Below are 20,289 nucleotides of genomic sequence, written 5' to 3' on the forward strand. Positions count from 1 at the left end.
ATCCGCGGGTGGGCCTGTGCCGTGGGGGCACTCTTTTCCTTCCGCCTTCGCCATGGTCTTCACTATGGCAGAGGCGGAAGAGACCCCCTCCCCTGCGCATGCGCGGTGATGACGTCAGCAGCTGCTGACAATCCCGCGCATGCGTCGCCCGCCAAAGGCCTTTCCCGCCAGCCGGCGGAGCGGAACCCGCTCCTGCGCGGGCCTCGCCCCTCAAGGTGAGGGCTCGGCCCCTCAAGATGCGGAGAATTCCGCACCTTTGGGGCAGCCCGACGCCGGACTGATCCGCGCCGTTTTTGGCGCCGGGTAGCGGACATTGCACCGTTTGCGGAGAATCCCGCTCTTGTCTCTATTCTCGCTGAGTGCAGGACTCTTTCCAGCTGTGCTGTTGAGCCTGATGTGGGCTGTTCACCCTCAGACTCACCTGCAGAATGCTCGGCTCCCTGACCCTGCATTAAAACCTGCGGCTGCAAAAACTCCAGACAGCTTTGCAGACAAAACTCACATCAGATCCCATCAGGATAATTGAGCAAAAGCTCGGTCAAAGAGTCGCTTTAGCAGAATGACAGAATGGAAGGGAGAGGTCGGCAGGGTTCGGCACAATAACCCAACGTTTGGGACCAAGGCAACTGAAGAATTAGCAGCGGGTCTAAAATAGATTGTTGGGGTCACCAGGGGAACAGCAGCTACTGCAATAATACTCTGGCTATGATCAGAAAGGCAGTGAGTTAGATATATAGATAGAGAGAGAGAGGGAGTGAGCGAGACAGAGAGTGAGACAGAGACAGAGAGAGAGAGACAGAATCAGAGAGAGAGACAGGGAGAGAGAGCGAGACAGAGAGAGGGAGACAGAGACTCAGAGCGAGCGAGAGAGGGAGACCGAGACTCAGAGCGAGCGAGAGAGGGAGACCGAGGCAGATAGAGGGAGAGGGATGGAGAGCGACAGAGAGACAGAGAAGGAAAGGGTAGTTGCTGAAGCTTCAGGTGGATCATTGATCTAGAAAAGGAGGTTGTTGAATTGATGGGGCTGTATTTTTTGGAACCAATGAGGCTAAGGGCTGACTTAATTGAGACATATGGGCAGCACGGTAGCACAGTGGTTAGCACAGTTGCTTCACAGCTCCAGGGTCCCAGGTTCGATTCCCGGCTTGGGTCACTGTCTGTGCGGAGTCTGCACATCCTCCCCGTGTGTGCGTGGGTTTCCTCCGGGTGCTCCGGTTTCCTCCCACAGTCCAAAGACGTGCAGGTTCTGTGGATTGGCCGTGCTCAGTTGCCCTTAGTGTCCAAAAAGGTAAGGTGGGGTTACTGGGTTAGGGTAGAGGCGTGGGCTTGGGTAGGGTGCTCTTTCCAAGGGCCAGTGCAGACTCGATGGGCCGAATGGCCTCCTTCTGCACTGTAAATTCTATGATTCTGTGAAAATGATGGGAGCCTGGATGAAGTAAATGGAACCTATTCACCTTAGCAGAGGGTCAAAGAACTAAGGAGCAAAGATCTGAAGAAATTGTTGCAAATTCGAGATGAAATGCGAATCGCAGAGAGTGATGGAGACTGCGAGGTTGCTGCCTGGAAGGGTTATGGCAACAGAAACACTCACCACATTCAAAAGGTGCATGGCTGTCTGTTTGAGGAGCTGTGACCTGTCGGGCTATAGAGCAAGTGAAGGCAGGTGGGATAGTCTGGGTACCTCTGTGTTGATAGCATTGTCAGGATGGGCTGAATGGCCTCCTCCCTGTGTAGTAAACCTTTAACGATTGTCTGCCTGCTCCTGTCACTGCGGAGCCGGTTTAACTGGCAAAGATGAACAGAAGCTGTTCCCATTCGACAGGGTGAAATTGGCAATGTTTCTCCGTTGGTCCAGCACAAAGGTGTCTTTGTTCGAAAGCTCTAATCCCAGGGTTTTACTGGGCCCAGAATATCCAGGCTTGAATCGGTGCCAGCATGGGGCGAACATTGTTCCACAACCAGCCAAGTGTTCCAGTGGAGAGTGGGCAGCAATCCAGCCAGACATCCAACATCTGGCTCAGGGGAAGAGAACAGCGGCGTGTATTACAGAACAGCAAAGAGAGTGGCAGGGGGGAGGCGGGGAGAGAGAGAGAGGCACACACAGGGAAGAGAAAGGGAGGAGGTGGGAGATACAGAGAGGGGAAAGGGAGAAAAAGTAGACAGAAGAGATGGTGGGGAGAGAGGTCAAAGGAGTCAGAGATAAAGAGAGGGGAGGAGAGGGTTACAGAGAGATAGAGGGAGTGGATCAGACAAAGGGAGTGTGTGGGAGTGATGGAGAGAGGAAAAGTAAGGGAGAAGTAGAGAGAGAAAGTGAGAGAGGATGTGATGAGGGAGAGAGAAAGAGATAGGTAGAGAGGATAGAAGGGAAAGAGAGAATGGCATCGAGCGTTTTGGCCTCAACTACTTCCTGAGGTAACGAATTCCATAGGCTGACCACTCCCTGGGTGAAGACATTTCTCCTCATCTTGCCTAATGCCCACCCTATTCCTGCAACTTCACCCTAAGGGGCAATTTAACGTGTCCAATCCTCCTAACCTGCACATCTTTGGACTATGGGAGGAAACCGGAGCACCCGGAGGAAAACCACGCAGACACGAGGAGAACATGCAGACTCCACACAGACGGTCACCCGAGGCCAGAACCGAACCAGGGTTCCTGGTGCTGTGAGCCGGCAGTGCTAACCACTGTGTAACCGTACCGCCCTGGCGCTGTGAGGCAGCAGTGCTAACCACTGTGTAACCGTACCGCCCTGGCGCTGTGAGGCAGCAGTGCTAATCACTGTGTCGCCGTGCTGCCCTGCGCTGTGAGGCAGCAGTGCTAATCACTGTGTCACCGTGCGGCCCTGCGCTGTGAGGCAGCAGTGCTAATCACTGTGTCACCGTGCTGCCCTGCGCTGTGAGGCAGCAGTGCTAATCACTGTGTCACCGTGCGGCCCTGCGCTGTGAGGCAGCAGTGCTAATCACTGTGTCACCGTGCGGCCCTGCGCTGTGAGGCAGCAGTGCTAACCACTGTGTCACCGTGCGGCCCTGCGCTGTGAGGCAGCAGTGCTAATCACTGTGTCACCGTGCGGCCCTGGCGCTGTGAGGCAGCAGTGCTAATCACTGTCACCATGCGGCCCTGGCACTGTGAGGCAGCAGTGCTAATCACTGTGTCACCGTGCGGCCCTGCGCTGTGAGGCAGCAGTGCTAATCACTGTGTCACCGTGCGGCCCTGCGCTGTGAGGCAGCAGTGCTAATCACTGTCACCATGCGGCCCTGCGCTGTGAGGCAGCAGTGCTAACCACTGTGTCACCATGCGGCCCTGGCGCTGTGAGGCAGCAGTGCTAATCACTGTCACCATGCGGCCCTGGCACTGTGAGGCAGCAGTGCTAATCACTGTGTCACCGTGCGGCCCTGCGCTGTGAGGCAGCAGTGCTAATCACTGTGTCACCGTGCGGCCCTGCGCTGTGAGGCAGCAGTGCTAATCACTGTGTCACCGTGCGGCCCTGCGCTGTGAGGCAGCAGTGCTAACCACTGTGTAACCGTACCGCCCTGGCGCTGTGAGGCAGCAGTGCTAATCACTGTGTCACCGTGCTGCCCTGCGCTGTGAGGCAGCAGTGCTAATCACTGTGTCACCGTGCGGCCCTGCGCTGTGAGGCAGCAGTGCTAATCACTGTGTCACCGTGCGGCCCTGCGCTGTGAGGCAGCAGTGCTAATCACTGTGTCACCGTGCGGCCCTGCGCTGTGAGGCAGCAGTGCTAATCACTGTGTCACCGTGCGGCCCTGCGCTGTGAGGCAGCAGTGCTAATCACTGTGTCACCGTGTGGCCCTGGCGCTGTGAGGCAGCAGTGCTAACCACTGTGTCACCATGCGGCCCTGCGCTGTGAGGCAGCAGTGCTAACCACTGTGTCACCATGCGGCCCTGCGCTGTGAGGCAGCAGTGCTAACCACTGTGTCACCGTGCGGCCCTGCGCTGTGAGGCAGCAGTGCTAACCACTGTGTCACCGTGCGGCCCTGCGCTGTGAGGCAGCAGTGCTAACCACTGTATCACCATGCGGCCCTGCGCTGTGAGGCAGCAGTGCTAACCACTGTGTCACCGTGCGGCCCTGCGCTGTGAGGCAGCAGTGCTAATCACTGTGTCACCGTGCGGCCCTGCGCTGTGAGGCAGCAGTGCTAATCACTGTGTCACCGTGCGGCCCTGCGCTGTGAGGCAGCAGTGCTAATCACTGTGTCACCGTGCGGCCCTGCGCTGTGAGGCAGCAGTGCTAATCACTGTGTCACCGTGCGGCCCTGCGCTGTGAGGCAGCAGTGCTAATCACTGTGTCACCGTGCGGCCCTGCGCTGGGAGGCAGCAGTGCTAATCACTGTGTCACCGTGCGGCCCTGCGCTGTGAGGCAGCAGTGCTAATCACTGTGTCACCGTGCGGCCCTGGCGCTGTGAGGCAGCAGTGCTAATCACTGTGTCACCGTGCGGCCCTGCGCTGTGAGGCAGCAGTGCTAATCACTGTGTCACCGTGCGGCCCTGGCACTGTGAGGCAGCAGTGCTAATCACTGTGTCACCGTGCGGCCCTGCGCTGTGAGGCAGCAGTGCTAACCACTGTGTCACCGTGCGGCTCTGCGCTGTGAGGCAGCAGTGCTAATCACTGTGTCACCGTGCTGCCCTGCGCTGTGAGGCAGCAGTGCTAATCACTGTGTCACCGTGCGGCCCTGCGCTGTGAGGCAGCAGTGCTAATCACTGTGTCACCGTGCGGCCCTGCGCTGTGAGGCAGCAGTGCTAATCACTGTGTCACCGTGCGGCCCTACGCTGTGAGGCAGCAGTGCTAATCACTGTGTCACCGTGCGGCCCTGCGCTGTGAGGCAGCAGTGCTAATCACAGTGTCACCGTGCGGCCCTGCGCTGTGAGGCAGCAGTGCTAATCACTGTGTCACCGTGCGGCCCTGCGCTGTGAGGCAGCAATGCTAATCACTGTGTCACCGTGCGGCCCTGCGCTGTGAGGCAGCAGTGCTAATCACAGTGTCACCGTGCGGCCCTGCGCTGTGAGGCAGCAGTGCTAATCACTGTGTCACCGTGCGGCCCTGGCGCTGTGAGGCAGCAGTGCTAACCACTGTGTCACCATGCGGCCCTGCGCTGTGAGGCAGCAGTGCTAATCACTGTGTCACCGTGCGGCCCTGCGCTGTGAGGCAGCAGTGCTAACCACTGTGTCACCGTGCGGCCCTGCGCTGTGAGGCAGCAGTGCTAATCACTGTGTCACCGTGCGGCCCTGCGCTGTGAGGCAGCAGTGCTAACCACTGTGTCACCGTGCAGCCCTGCGCTGTGAGGCAGCAGTGCTAATCACTCTCCGTCACCGTGCGGCCCTGCGCTGTGAGGCAGCAGTGCTAATCACTGTGTCACCGTGCGGCCCTGCGCTGTGAGGCAGCAGTGCTAATCACTGTGTCACCGTGCGGCCCTGCGCTGTGAGGCAGCAGTGCTAATCACTGTGTCACCGTGCGGCCCTGCGCTGTGAGGCAGCAGTGCTAATCACTGTGTCACCGTGCGGCCCTGCGGTGTGAGGCAGCAGTGCTAACCACTGTGTCACCGTGCGGCCCTGCGCTGTGAGGCAGCAGTGCTAATCACTGTGTCACCGTGCGGCCCTGGCGCTGTGAGGCAGCAGTGCTAATCACTGTGTCACCGTGCAGCCCTGCGCTGTGAGGCAGCAGTGCTAATCACTGTGTCACCGTGCAGCCCTGCGCTGTGAGGCAGCAGTGCTAATCACTGTGTCACCGTGCGGCCCTGCGCTGTGAGGCAGCAGTGCTAATCACTGTGTCACCGTGCGGCCCTGGCGCTGTGAGGCAGCAGTGCTAATCACTGTGTCACCGTGCAGCCCTGCGCTGTGAGGCAGCAGTGCTAATCACTGTGTCACCGTGCGGCCCTGGCGCTGTGAGGCAGCAGTGCTAATCACTGTGTCACCCTGCGGCCCTGCGCTGTGAGGCAGCAGTGCTAATCACTGTGTCACCATGCGGCCCTGCGCTGTGAGGCAGCAGTGCTAATCACTGTGTCACCCTGCGGCCCTGCGCTGTGAGGCAGCAGTGCTAATCACTGTGTCACCCTGCGGCCCTGCGCTGTGAGGCAGCAGTGCTAATCACTGTGTCACCGTGCGGCCCTGCGCTGTGAGGCAGCAGTGCTAATCACTGTGTCACCATGCGGCCCTGCGCTGTGAGGCAGCAGTGCTAATCACTGTGTCACCCTGCGGCCCTGCGCTGTGAGGCAGCAGTGCTAATCACTGTGTCACCCTGCGGCCCTGCGCTGTGAGGCAGCAGTGCTAATCACTGTGTCACCGTGCGGCCCTGCGCTGCGAGGCAGCAGTGCTAATCACTGTGTCACCGTGCGGCCCATGTAGACAACATCCACTGCCCGACCGACATCAATCATCTTCGTCACTCCCTCGAAAAACTCGATCAAGTTAGACAAACATTATCTTAAATCTATGCCCCTAGTTATTGAGCCCTGCGCTAAGGGGGAAAGTTTCTCCCGATCCACTCTCTCTATCTCCTTCATAATTTCATACACTGTGTGTGGCAATGTTCTCGGTTTCTGTGAGCGAGTTTGACAAGGACGGGGCTCAGGATTCCGTTCTAAACACTGAACCTTCAAAGAATGAGAAGTGTGGCGCTCCCTTTGGGGGAACAATGCACAGACTGGCCGCAATAAGCTGAAGGCTGTGGAAGTGCAGGGAGGGAGTTTCCAAGTCAAACAACTGGAGCATTCACATCCCAACATTCTCCGTGTGTCGGATTTCTCTGCTTTGAATTTTGATTCAGCTTTGTCCTGAGTGAGCTCTATCTCCCAGCTGAGTGTTTAACCATCCATTGAAACCGACACAGAGTGTTAAATATAGGCTGCCTCTGGGAAGAGGATTGAATAGAGAACAGGGAGAGCAAGAGAGACAGGGGACAGAGAGAGAGCGAGAGACAGAGAGAGAGCGAGAGACAGAAAGAGAGCGAGAGACAGAAAGAGAGCGAGGAACAGAGACAAAGAGAAACAAGGTGAGAGAGAGAGACAGACGGCAGCGAGACGAGGGAAAGAAGAGACAGGAGAGAGAGACAGGCAAACAGAAAGACAGTCAGGGACAGAGAGATGGACAGTGAGAGAAATAGGGGGAGAGAGAGACAGTGAGAGAGAGAGGGACAGAGAGATGGAGGAGGTTCTGAATCTTTCCCCGCCACAATAAAGGATGTTTAAGATGTAATCTGATTGGACAGAATATTTTCTGTGAGACATTTTTAAAAAGCAGAAGCTGCTGTAAGTGTTCATCTGGTCAAGCAGCCCCGGCGGGCAGGGACACAGCTGCCCCCCGGCAGGCAGAGACACCGCTGCCCCCGGCGGGCAGAGACACCGCTGCCCCCCGGCGGGCAGGGACACCGCTGCCCCCCGGCGGGCAGAGACACCGCTGCCCCCCGGCAGGCAGAGACACCGCTGCCCCCCGGCGGGCAGAGACACCGCTGCCCCCCGGCAGGCAGAGACACCGCTGCCCCCCGGCGGGCAGAGACACCGCCGCCCCCCGGCGGGCAGAGACACCGCTGCCCCCCCGGCGGGCAGAGACACCGCTGCCCCCCGGCGGGCAGAGACACCGCTGCCCCCCGGTGGGCAGAGACACCGCTGCCCCCCGGCGGGCAGAGACACCGCCGCCCCCCGGCGGGCAGAGACACCGCCGCCCCCCGGCGGGCAGAGACACCGCTGCCCCCCGGCGGGCAGAGACACCGCTGCCCCCCGGCGGGCAGAGACACCGCTGCCCCCCGGCAGGCAGAGACACCGCTGCCCCCGGCGGGCAGAGACACCGCTGCCCCCGGCGGGCAGAGACACCGCTGCCCCCCGGCGGGCAGAGACACAGCTGCCCCCCCGGCGGGCAGAGACACAGCTGCCCCCCCGGCGGGCAGAGACACCGCTGCCCCCCGGCGGGCCGAGACACAGCTGCCCCCTGGCAGGCAGAGACACCGCTGCCCCCCGGCGGGCAGAGACACAGCTGCCCCCCCGGCGGGCAGAGACACCGCTGCCCCCCGGCGGGCAGAGACACAGCTGCCCCCCCGGCGGGCAGAGACACCGCTGCCCCCCGGCGGGCAGAGACACCGCTGCCCCCCGGCGGGCAGAGACACCGCTGCCCCCCCGGCGGGCAGAGACACAGCTGCCCCCCCGGCGGGCAGAGACACAGCTGCCCCCCCGGCGGGCAGAGACACCGCTGCCCCCCGGCAGGCAGAGACACCGCTGCCCCCCGGCGGGCAGAGACACCGCTGCCCCCCGGCGGGCAGAGACACAGCTGCCCCCCCGGCGGGCAGAGACACAGATTCCCCCCGGCGGGCAGAGACACAGCTGCCCCCCCGGCGGGCAGAGACACAGATTCCCCCCGGCGGGCAGAGACACAGATTCCCCCCGGCGGGCCGAGACACAGCTGCCCCCCCGGCGGGCAGAGACACAGCTGCCCCCCCGGCGGGCAGAGACACAGCTGCCCCCCCGGCGGGCAGAGACACAGCTGCCCCCCCGGCGGGCAGAGACACAGCTGCCCCCCCAGCGGGCAGAGACACAGCTGCCCCCCCGGCGGGCAGAGACACCGCTGCCCCCGGCGGGCAGAGACAGCTGCCCCCCCGGCGGGCAGAGACACCGCTGCCCCCCGGCGGGCAGAGACACCGCTGCCCCCGGCGGGCAGAGACAGCTGCCCCCCCGGCGGGCAGAGACACCGCTGCCCCCCGGCGGGCAGAGACACCGCTGCCCCCCGGCGGGCAGAGACACCGCTGCCCCCCGGCGGGCAGAGACACCGCTGCCCCCCGGCGGGCAGAGACACCGCTGCCCCCCGGCGGGCAGAGACACCGCTGCCCCCCGGCGGGCAGAGACACAGATTCCCCCCGGCGGGCAGAGACACAGCTGCCCCCCCGGCGGGCAGAGACACAGCTGCCCCCCCGGCGGGCAGAGACACAGATTCCCCCCGGCGGGCAGAGACACCGCTGCCCCCCCGGCGGGCAGAGACACAGATTCCCCCCGGCGGGCAGAGACATAGCTGCCCCCCCGGCGGGCAGAGACACCGCTGCCCCCCGGCGGGCAGAGACACAGATTCCCCCCCAGCGGGCAGAGACAGCTGCCCCCCCGGCGGGCAGAGACACAGCTGCCCCCCGGCGGGCAGAGACACAGCTGCCCCCCCGGCGGGCAGAGACACAGCTGCCCCCCCGGCGGGCAGGGACACAGATTCCCCCCCGGCGGGCAGAGACACAGCTGCCCCCCGGCAGGCAGGGACACAGCTGCCCCCCCGGCGGGCAGAGACACAGCTGCCCCCCGGCGGGCAGAGACACAGCTGCCCCCCCGGCGGGCAGAGACACAGCTGCCCCCCGGCGGGCAGAGACACAGATTCCCCCCGGCGGGCAGAGACACAGCTGCCCCCCCGGCGGGCAGAGACATAGCTGCCCCCCCGGCGGGCAGAGACACAGCTGCCCCCTCGGCGGGCAGAGACACAGCTACTGGTCCCCGGTTGAAGATCTTTCATCAGAATTGGGAAAGTTATGAACAGTTGCTGAGTGAAAGGAAACAGGGAATAGAAACATAGAAAAGAGGTGGCTCTTCGCCGCTTCGAGCCTGCTCCACCATTCATTATCTCGCAGATTCAGGATCCCACTCCTGCTCTCCCCCCGGAGCAGTGACTCGAGGATGTTTTGGAGGCTGGAGGATGGTTTATAGTGTGACAGGGTAATGCTGTAGTGGTATTGTCACAGCTCTCGCCCAGACCAATGCTCTGGGAGAAGAGTTCAATCCCACCGGAGCAGGAATGGAATGAAACTAGTCTCAGTGACGGTGAATACGAAACTATCACTGATTGTTGTAAAAACCCATCTGGTTCACTGATGTCTTTGAAGGAAGGATTTTGTTTTAAATTTGTTTTTGGGATGTGGGTGTCGCTGGGCCGGTGTTTGTTGCCCGTCCCTGAGGGCATTTCAGAGTCAGCCACATTGCTGTGGGTCTGGAGTCACGTGTAGGCCATACCGGGTAAGGACGGCAGATTTCCTTCCTTAAGGGACATTAGTGACCCAGCTGGGTTTTTACGACAATCGACACTGGTTTCATGGTCATCATTGGACTTTTAATTCCAGATTTTTATTGAATTCCAATTTCACAATCCGCAGTGATGGGATTTGAACCGGAATCTCCAGAGCATCACCCTGGCTCTCTGGTTTACTGGCCCAGTGACAATATCACAGTGCACCGCCTCGTAACACCCTTACCGGTCTGGCCTTCCTGTGACTCTGGACCCTCAGCAATGTGGCTGACTTAAAATGTCCTTTCAAATGGCCGATCTACCAGAGGGCAGTAGAGCGGAGCTGCTGATTGGCCGTTGCAGGGGAAATTTGCATACGTCCGTGTGCTCACCCTAACTTGGAGGCGTACCTGAACAAGAGACCCTAGCTGTTCAAGTGAAGTCAAGCATCCAGCAGAGGGCAGTAGAGCGGAGCTGCTAATTGGCCGTTGCAGGGGAAATTTGCATACGTCCGTATGCTCACCCTAACTTGGAGGTGGTTTGTGGAGGAGCTAGTGTCAAGTGACACTTAAACCCAAAACACTTCTTTAGTGTTTCCCTCCCTACCCCCTCCTCTATCAAAAAAAACAACTGCTGTAAGGATCAAGAGGAAGGCTCGAGGGCAGGTAGAAGTGGAAAGTTGAACCGTGACGTCATAGCCTGCAGGTAAGGGATTGGCTGGTGACTGGTAAGTAGTTTTTATTTATTTTCCCTCAGGTGTTATCGTGCGGGGCGCAGAGGTTGCTGAGTGAGTGCTTGCTGAGAAGGGGAGTGAATAAGATATAATTACTCCGAAGAATAAAGATAGATGGGTGACGGTGAGAGGGGCTGGGAGGAAGCAGTCAGTACAGGGATCCCCTGTGGCCGTTCCCCTTAGTAACAAGTATACCGCTTTGGATACTGTTGGGGGACGTACCAGGGTTAAGACATGGGGTACAGGTCTCTGGCACAGAGTCTGTCCCTGTTGCTCAGAAGGGAAGGGGGGAGAGGAGTAGAGCATTAGTAATTGGGGACTCCATAGTTAGGGGGATAGATAGGAGATTCTGTGGGAACGAGAGAGACTCACGGTCGGTGTGTTGCCTCCCAGGTGCCAGGGTGCGTGATGTCTCGGATCGTGTTTTCGGGATCCTTAAGGGGGGAGGGGGAGCAGCCCCAAGTCGTGGTCCACATAGGTACCAACGACATAGGTAGGAAAAGGGATGGGGATGTAAGGCAGGAATTCAGGGAGCTAGGGTGGAAACTTAGATCTAGGACAAACAGAGTTATTATCTCTCGGTTGTTACCCGTCCCACGTGATAGCGAGACGAGGAATAGGGAGAGAGAGGAGTTGAACACGTGGCTACAGGGATGGTGCAGGAGGGAGGGTTTTAGATTTCTGGATAATTGGGGCTCATTCTGGGGTCGGTGGGATCTCTACAAACGGGATGGTCTGCACCTGGACCAGAGGGGTACCAATATTCTGGGGGGGAAATTTGCTAATGCTCTTCGGGAGGGTTTAAACTAGTTCAGCAGGTGCTTGGGAACCTGAATTGTAGCTCCAGTATACAGGAGGTTGAAAGTAGTGAGGTCATGAGTAAGGTTTTAAAGTTGCAGGAGTGTACCGGCAGGCAGGAAGGTGGTTTAAAGTGTGTCTTCTTCAATGCCAGGAGCATCCGGAATAAGGTGGGTGAACTTGCGGCATGGGTTGGTACCTGGGACTTCGATGTTGTGGCCATTTCGGAGACATGGATAGAGCAGGGACAGGAATGGTTGTTGCAGGTGCCGGGGTTTAGATATTTCAGTAAGCTCAGGGAAGGTGGTAAAAGAGGGGGAGGGGTGGCATTGTTAGTCAAGGACAGTATTACGGTGGCAGAAAGGACGTTTGATGAGGACTCGTCCACTGGGGTAGTATGGGCTGAGGTTAGAAACAGGAAAGGAGAGGTCACCCTGTTAGGGGTTTTCTACAGGCCTCCGAAACGTTCCAGAGATGTAGAGGAGAGGATTCTGGATAGGAGCGAAAGCAGCAGGGTAGTTGTTATGGGGGACTTTAACTTTCCAAATATTGACTGGAAACGCGATAGTTCGAGTACATTAGATGGGTCCGTTTTTGTCCAATGTGTGCAGGAGGGTTTCCTGACACAGTCTGTAGATAGGCCAACGAGAGGCGAGGCCATATTGGATTTGGTACTGGGTAATGAACCAGGACAGGTGTTAGATTTGGAGGTAGGTGAGCACTTTGGTGATAGTGACCACAATTCGATTACGTTTACTTTAGTGATGGAAAGGGATAGGTATATACCGCAGGGCAAGAGTTATATCTGGGGGAACGGCAATTATGATGCGATGAGGCAAGACTTTGGATGCATCAGATGGAGAGGAAAACTGCAGGGGATGGGCACAATGGAAATGTGGAGCTTGTTCAAGGAACAGCTACTGCGTGTCCTTGATAAGTATGTACCTGTCAGGCAGGGAGGAAGTGGTCGAGTGAGGGAACCGTGGTTTACTAAAGCAGTCGAAACACTTGTCAAGAGGAAGATGGAGACTTATGTAAAGATGAGACATGAAGTTTCAGTTAGGGCGCTCGAGAGTTACAAGTTAGCTCGGAAGGACCTAAAGAGAGAGCTACGAAGAGTCAGGAGGGGACATGAGAAGTCTTTGGCAGGTAGGATCAAGGATAAACCTAAAGCTTTCTACAGATATGTCAGGAATAAAAGAATGACTAGGGTAAGAGTAGGGCCAGTCAAGGACAGTAGTGGGAAGTTGTGCTTGGAGTCTGAGGAGATAGGAGAGGTGCTAAATGGATATTTTTCTTCAGTATTCACACAGGAAAAAGACAATGTTGTCGAGGAGAATACTGAGATTCAGGCTACTAGACTAGAAGGGCTTGAGGTTCATAAGGAGGAGGTGTTAGCAATTCTGGAAAATGTGAAAATAGATAAGTCACCGGGGCCGGATGGGATTTATCCTAGGATTCTCTGGGAAGCTAGGGAGGAGATTGCTGAGCCTTTGGCCTTGATCTTCAAGTCATCTTTGTCTACAGGAATAGTGCCAGAAGACTGGAGGATAGCAAATGTTGTCCCCTTGTTCAAGAAGGGGAGTAGAGACAACCCCGGCAACTATAGACCAGTCAGCCTTACTTCTGTTGTGGGAAAAATCTTGGAAAGGTTTATAAGAGATAGGATGTATAATCACCTGGAAAGGAATAATTTGATTAGAGATGGTCAACACGGTTTTGTGAAGGGTAGGTCGTGCCTCACAAACCTTCTTGAGTTCTTTGAGAAGGTGACCTAACAATTGGATGTGGGTAAAGCAGTTGATGTGGTGTATATGGATTTCAGTAAAGCGTTTGATAAGGTTCCCCACGGTAGGCTACTGCAGAAAATACGGAGGCATGGGATTCAGGGTGATTTAGCAGTTTGGATCAGAAATTGGCTAGCTGGACGAAGACAAAGGGTGGTGGTTGATGGGAAATGTTCAGACTGGAGTCAAGTTACTAGTGGTGTACCACAAGGATCTGTTTTGGTGCCTTCCTGACGCTGTGAGGCAGCAGTGCTAAGCACTGTGTCACCGTGCGGCCCTGTGCTGTGAGGCAGGCAGCAGTGCTAACCACTGTGTCACCGTGCGGCCCTGCGCTGTGAGGCAGCAGTGCTAATCACTGTGTCACCATGCGGCCCTGGCGCAGTGAGGCAGCAGTGCTAATCACATTGTCACCGTGCTGCCCTGGCACTGTGAGGCAGCAGTGCTAAGCACTGTGACACCGTGCGGCCCTGCGCTGTGAGGCAGCAGTGCTAACCACTGTGTCACCGTGCGGCCCTGCGCTGTGAGGCAGCAGTGCTAATCACTGTGTCACCGTGCGGCCCTGCGCTGTGAGGCAGCAGTGCTAATCACTGTGTCACCATGCGGCCCTGGCGCAGTGAGGCAGCAGTGCTAATCACATTGTCACCGTGCTGCCCTGGCACTGTGAGGCAGCAGTGCTAAGCACTGTGACACCGTGCGGCCCTGCGCTGTGAGGCAGCAGTGCTAACCACTGTGTCACCGTGCGGCCCTGCGCTGTGAGGCAGCAGTGCTAATCACTGTGTCACCGTGCGGCCCTGGCGCAGTGAGGCAGCAGTGCTAATCACATTGTCACCGTGCTGCCCTGGCACTGTGAGGCAGCAGTGCTAATCACTGTGTCACCGTGCGGCCCTGCGCTGTGAGGCAGCAGTGCTAATCACTGTGTCACCGTGCGGCTCTGCGCTGTGAGGCAGCAGTGCTAATCACTGTGTCACCGTGCGGCCCTGCGCTGTGAGGCAGCAGTGCTAATCACTGTGTCACCGTGCGGCCCTGCGCTGTGAGGCAGCAGTGCTAATCAGTGTCACCGTGCGGCCCTGGGCCCTGTGAGGCAGCAGTGCTAATCACTGTGTCACCGTGAGTTGTTTGAATATAGAACATAGAACATTACAGCGCAGTACAGGCCCTTCGGCCCTCGATGTTGCGCCGACCTGTGAAACCACTCTAAAGCCCATCTACACTATTCCCTTATCGTCCATATGTCTATCCAATGACCATTTGAATGTCCTTAGTGTTGGCGAGTTCACTACTGTTGCAGGCAGGGCATTCCACGCCCTTACTACTCTCTGAGTAAAGAACCTACCTCTGACATCTGTCTTATATCTATCTCCCCTCAATTTAAAGGTATGTCCCCTCGTGCGAGACATCACCATCCGAGGAAAAAGGCTCTCACTGTCCACCCTATCCAATCCTCTGATCATCTTGTATGCCTCAATTAAGTCACCTCTTAACCTTCTTCTCTCTAATGAAAACAGCCTCAAGTCCCTCAGCCTTTCCTCATAAGATCTTCCCTCCATACCAGGCAACATTCTGGTAAATCTCCTCTGCACCCTTTCCAATGCTTCCACATCCTTCCTATAATGAGGCGACCAGAATTGCACGCAATACTCCAAATGCGGCCACACCAGAGTTTTGTACAGTTGCAACATGACCTCATGGCTCCGAAACTCAATCCCTCTACCAATAAAAGCTAACACACCGTACGCCTTCTTGACAACCCTCTCAACCTGAGTGGCAACTTTCAGGGATCTATGTACATGGACACCGAGATCTCTCTGCTCATCCACACTGCCAAGAATCTTACCATTAGCCCAGTACTCAGTCTTCCTGTTATTCCTTCCAAAATGAATCACCTCACACTTTTCTGCATTAAACTCCATTTGCCACCTCTCAGCCCAGCGCTGTAGCTTATCTATGTCCCGCTGTAACTTGTAACATCCTTCCGTACTGTCCACAACTCCACCAACTTTAGTGTCATCTGCAAATTTACTCACCCATCCTTCTACGCCCTCCTCCAGGTCATTTATAAAAATGACAAACAGCAGTGGCCCCAAAACAGATCCTTGTGGTACACCACTAGTAACTGGACTCCATTCTGAACACTTCCCATCAACCACCACCCTTTGTCTTCTTCCAGCTAGCCAATTTCTGATCCAAACTGCTAAATCTCCCTGAATCCCATGCTTCCGTATTTTCTGCAGTAGCCTACCGTGGGGAACCTTATCAAACGTTTTACTGAAATCCATATACACCACATCAACTGCTTTACCCTCATCCACCTGTTTGGTCACCTTCTCAAAGAACTCAATAAGGTTTGCTATCCTCCAGTCTTCTGGCACTATTCCTGTAGACAAAGATGACTTAAAGATCAAAGCCAAAGGCTCAGCAATCTCCTCCCTAGCTTCCCAGAGAATTCGAGGATAAATCCCATCCGGCCCAGGAGACAGAGTCACACAGCGAGTGGTTAGGATCTGGAATGTACTGTCTGTGAGTGTGGTGGAGGCAGATTCACACAGCGAGTGGTTAGGATCTGCAATGTACTGTCTGAGAGTGTGTTGGAGGCAGAGTCACACAGCGAGTGGTTAGGATCGGGAATGTACTGTCTGTGAATGTGGTGGAGGCAGAGTCACACAGCGAGTGGTTAGGGTCTGGAATGTACTGTCTGTGAGTGTGGTGGAGGCAGATTCACACAGCGAGTGGTTAGGATCTGGAATGTACTGTCTGTGAGTGTGGTGGAGGCAGATTCACACAGCGAGTGGTTAGGATCCGGAATGTTCTGTCTGAGAGTGAGAGAGACAGATTCACACAGCGAGTGGTTAGGATCCGGAATGTTCTGTCTGAGAGTGAGAGAGACAGATTCACACAGCGAGTGGTTAGGATCCGGAATGTTCTGTCTGAGAGTGAGAGAGACAGATTCACACAGCGAGTGGTTAGGATCCGGAATGTTCTGTCTGTGAGTGTGGTGGAGGCAGAGTCACACAGCGAGTGGTTAGGATCTGGAATGTTCTGTCTGTGAGTGAGGTGGAGGCAGAGTCACACAGCGAGTGGTTAGGATCTGCAATGCACTGTCTGAGAGTGTGGTGGAGGCAGAGTCACACAGCGAGTGGTTAGGATCTGCAATGTACTGTCTGTGAATGTGGTGGAGGCAGATTCACACAGCGAGTGGTTAGGATCCGGAATGTTCTGTCTGAGAGTGAGAGAGACAGATTCACACAGCGAGTGGTTAGGATCCGGAATGTACTGTCTGAGAGTGTGGTGGAGACAGATTCACACAGCGAGTGGTTAGGGTCTGGAATGTTCTGTCTGTGAGTGTGGTGGAGACAGATTCACACAGCGAGTGGTTAGGATCCGGAATGTTCTGTCTGAGAGTGTGGTGGAGACAGATTCACACAGCGAGTGGTTAGGATCTGGAATGTACTGTCTGTGAGTGTGGTGGAGGCAGATTCACACAGCGAGTGGTTAGGATCTGGAATGTACTGTCTGTGAGTGTGGTGGAGGCAGATTCACACAGCGAGTGGTTAGGATCCGGAATGTTCTGTCTGAGAGTGAGAGAGACAGATTCACACAGCGAGTGGTTAGGATCCGGAATGTTCTGTCTGAGAGTGAGAGAGACAGATTCACACAGCGAGTGGTTAGGATCCGGAATGTTCTGTCTGAGAGTGAGAGAGACAGATTCACACAGCGAGTGGTTAGGATCCGGAATGTTCTGTCTGTGAGTGTGGTGGAGGCAGATTCACACAGCGAGTGGTTAGGATCTGGAATGTACTGTCTGAGAGTGTGGTGGAGGCAGATTCACACAGCGAGTGGTTAGGATCCGGAATGTACTGTCTGTGAGTGTGGTGGAGGCAGAGTCACACAGCGAGTGGTTAGGATCTGGAATGTTCTGTCTGTGAGTGAGGTGGAGGCAGATTCACACAGCGAGTGGTTAGGATCTGCAATGTACTGTCTGTGAGTGTGGTGGAGGCAGAGTCACACAGCGAGTGGTTAGGATCGGGAATGTACTGTCTGTGAGTGTGGTGGAGGCAGAGTCACACAGCGAGTGGTTAGGATCTGGAATGTTCTGTCTGTGAGTGAGGTGGAGGCAGATTCACACAGCGAGTGGTTAGGATCTGCAATGTACTGTCTGAGAGTGTGGTGGAGGCAGAGTCACACAGCGAGTGGTTAGGATCTGGAATGTACTGTCTGAGAGTGTGGTGGAGATAGATTCACGCAGCGAGTGGTTAGGATCTGCAATGTACTGTCTGAGAGTGTGGTGGAGGCAGAGTCACACAGCGAGTGGTTAGGATCGGGAATGTACTGTCTGTGAGTGTGGTGGAGGCAGAGTCACACAGCGAGTGGTTAGGATCTGGAATGTACTGTCTGTGAGTGTGGTGGAGACAGATTCACACAGCGAGTGGTTAGGATCGGGAATGTACTGTCTGAGAGTGTGGTGGAGACAGATTCACACAGCGAGTGGTTAGGACCTGGAATGTACTGTCTGTGAGTGTGGTGGAGGCAGATTCACACAGCGAGTGGTTAGGACCCTGAATGTTCTGTCTGAGAGTGTGGTGGAGGCAGATTCACACAGCGAGTGGTTAGGATCGGGAATGTACTGTCTGTGAGTGTGGTGGAGACAGATTCACACAGCGAGTGGTTAGGACCTGGAATGTACTGTCTGTGAGTGTGGTGGAGGCAGATTCACACAGCGAGTGGTTAGGATCTGCAATGTACTGTCTGAGAGTGTGGTGGAGGCAGAGTCACACAGCGAGTGGTTAGGATCGGGAATGTACTGTCTGTGAGTGTGGTGGAGGCAGATTCACACAGCGAGTGGTTAGGATCGGGAATGTACTGTCTGTGAGTGTGGTGGAGGCAGAGTCACACAGCGAGTGGTTAGGATCCGGAATGTACTGTCTGTGAGTGTGGTGGAGGCAGAGTCACACAGCGAGTGGTTAAGATCGGGAATGTACTGTCTGTGAGTGTGGTGGAGGCAGAGTCACACAGCGAGTGGTTAGGATCAGGAATGTACTGTCTGTGAGTGTGGTGGAGGCAGAGTCACACAGCGAGTGGTTAGGATCGGGAATGTACTGTCTGTGAGTGTGGTGGAGGCAGAGTCACACAGCGAGTGGTTAGGATCTGGAATGTACTGTCTGTGAGTGTGGTGGAGGCAGAGTCACACAGCGAGTGGTTAGGATCGGGAATGTACTGTCTGTGAGTGTGGTGGAGGCAGAGTCACACTGCGAGTGGTTAGGATCTGGAATGTACTGTCTGTGAGTGTGGTGGAGGCAGAGTCACACAGCGAGTGGTTAGGATCGGGAATGTACTGTCTGTGAGTGTGGTGGAGGCAGAGTCACACAGCGAGTGGTTAGGATCGGGAATGTACTGTCTGTGAGTGTGGTGGAGGCAGAGTCACACAGCGAGTGGTTAGGATCGGGAATGTACTGTCTGAGAGTGTGGTGGAGACAGATTCACACAGCGAGTGGTTAGGACCTGGAATGTACTGTCTGTGAGTGTGGTGGAGGCAGATTCACACAGCGAGTGGTTAGGACCCTGAATGTTCTGTCTGAGAGTGTGGTGGAGGCAGATTCACACAGCGAGTGGTTAGGATCGGGAATGTACTGTCTGTGAGTGTGGTGGAGACAGATTCACACAGCGAGTGGTTAGGACCTGGAATGTACTGTCTGTGAGTGTGGTGGAGGCAGATTCACACAGCGAGTGGTTAGGATCTGCAATGTACTGTCTGAGAGTGTGGTGGAGGCAGAGTCACACAGCGAGTGGTTAGGATCGGGAATGTACTGTCTGTGAGTGTGGTGGAGGCAGATTCACACAGCGAGTGGTTAGGATCGGGAATGTACTGTCTGTGAGTGTGGTGGAGGCAGAGTCACACAGCGAGTGGTTAGGATCCGGAATGTACTGTCTGTGAGTGTGGTGGAGGCAGAGTCACACAGCGAGTGGTTAAGATCGGGAATGTACTGTCTGTGAGTGTGGTGGAGGCAGAGTCACACAGCGAGTGGTTAGGATCAGGAATGTACTGTCTGTGAGTGTGGTGGAGGCAGAGTCACACAGCGAGTGGTTAGGATCGGGAATGTACTGTCTGTGAGTGTGGTGGAGGCAGAGTCACACAGCGAGTGGTTAGGATCTGGAATGTACTGTCTGTGAGTGTGGTGGAGGCAGAGTCACACAGCGAGTGGTTAGGATCGGGAATGTACTGTCTGTGAGTGTGGTGGAGGCAGAGTCACACTGCGAGTGGTTAGGATCGGGAATGTACTGTCTGTGTGTGTGGTGGAGGCAGAGTCACACAGCGAATGGTTAGGATCTGGAATGTACTGTCTGTGAGTGTGGTGGAGGCAGAGTCACACAGCGAGTGGTTAGGATCGGGAATGTACTGTCTGTGAGTGTGGTGGAGGCAGAGTCACACAGTGAGTGGTTAGGATCGGGAATGTACTGTCTGTGAGTGTGGTGGAGGCAGAGTCACACAGCGAGTGGTTAGGATCCGGAATGCACTGTCTGTGAGTGTGGTGGAGGCAGAGTCACACAGCGAGTGGTTAGGGTCCGGAATGTACTGTCTGTGAGTGTGGTGGAGGTAGAGTCACACAGCGAGTGGTTAGGATCGGGAATGTACTGTCTGTGAGTGTGGTGGAGGCAGAGTCACACAGCGAGTGGTTAGGATCGGGAATGTACTGTCTGTGAGTGTGGTGGAGGCAGAGTCACACAGCGAGTGGTTAGGATCTGGAATGTTCTCTCTCTGAGTGTGGTCGAGGCAGATTCAATCCAGGATTTCAAAAGAGATTTTGATCATTATGTGAAAAGGAAGAATGTGGTGCGTTGTGGGTACATGGCAGGGCAGTGGTATTGGGTGAAATATTTTTACCGAGAGCCAGAATAGGCACAATCGGAATGAATGGCTGTTTTCAGCGTTTTATCCATTCTCTTATTCCATCAAACCAAAGATGCAAATTTTCAAAAAATGGTCTTTCTGGACCCAATGGCCCAGTAC

The 20,289-nt window shown here is 56.0% G+C and overlaps 1 protein-coding gene across 1 annotated transcript in view; it reads right to left on the minus strand.

The window, feature by feature from the left end:
* Positions 1 to 20,289, minus strand: part of LOC140425663 (plectin-like) — a 620,159-nt gene that overhangs the window by 394,911 nt on the left and 204,959 nt on the right.

This window comes from Scyliorhinus torazame, chromosome 6 (assembly GCF_047496885.1).
Source record: "Scyliorhinus torazame isolate Kashiwa2021f chromosome 6, sScyTor2.1, whole genome shotgun sequence".
NCBI classification, from domain to species: domain Eukaryota; kingdom Metazoa; phylum Chordata; class Chondrichthyes; order Carcharhiniformes; family Scyliorhinidae; genus Scyliorhinus; species Scyliorhinus torazame.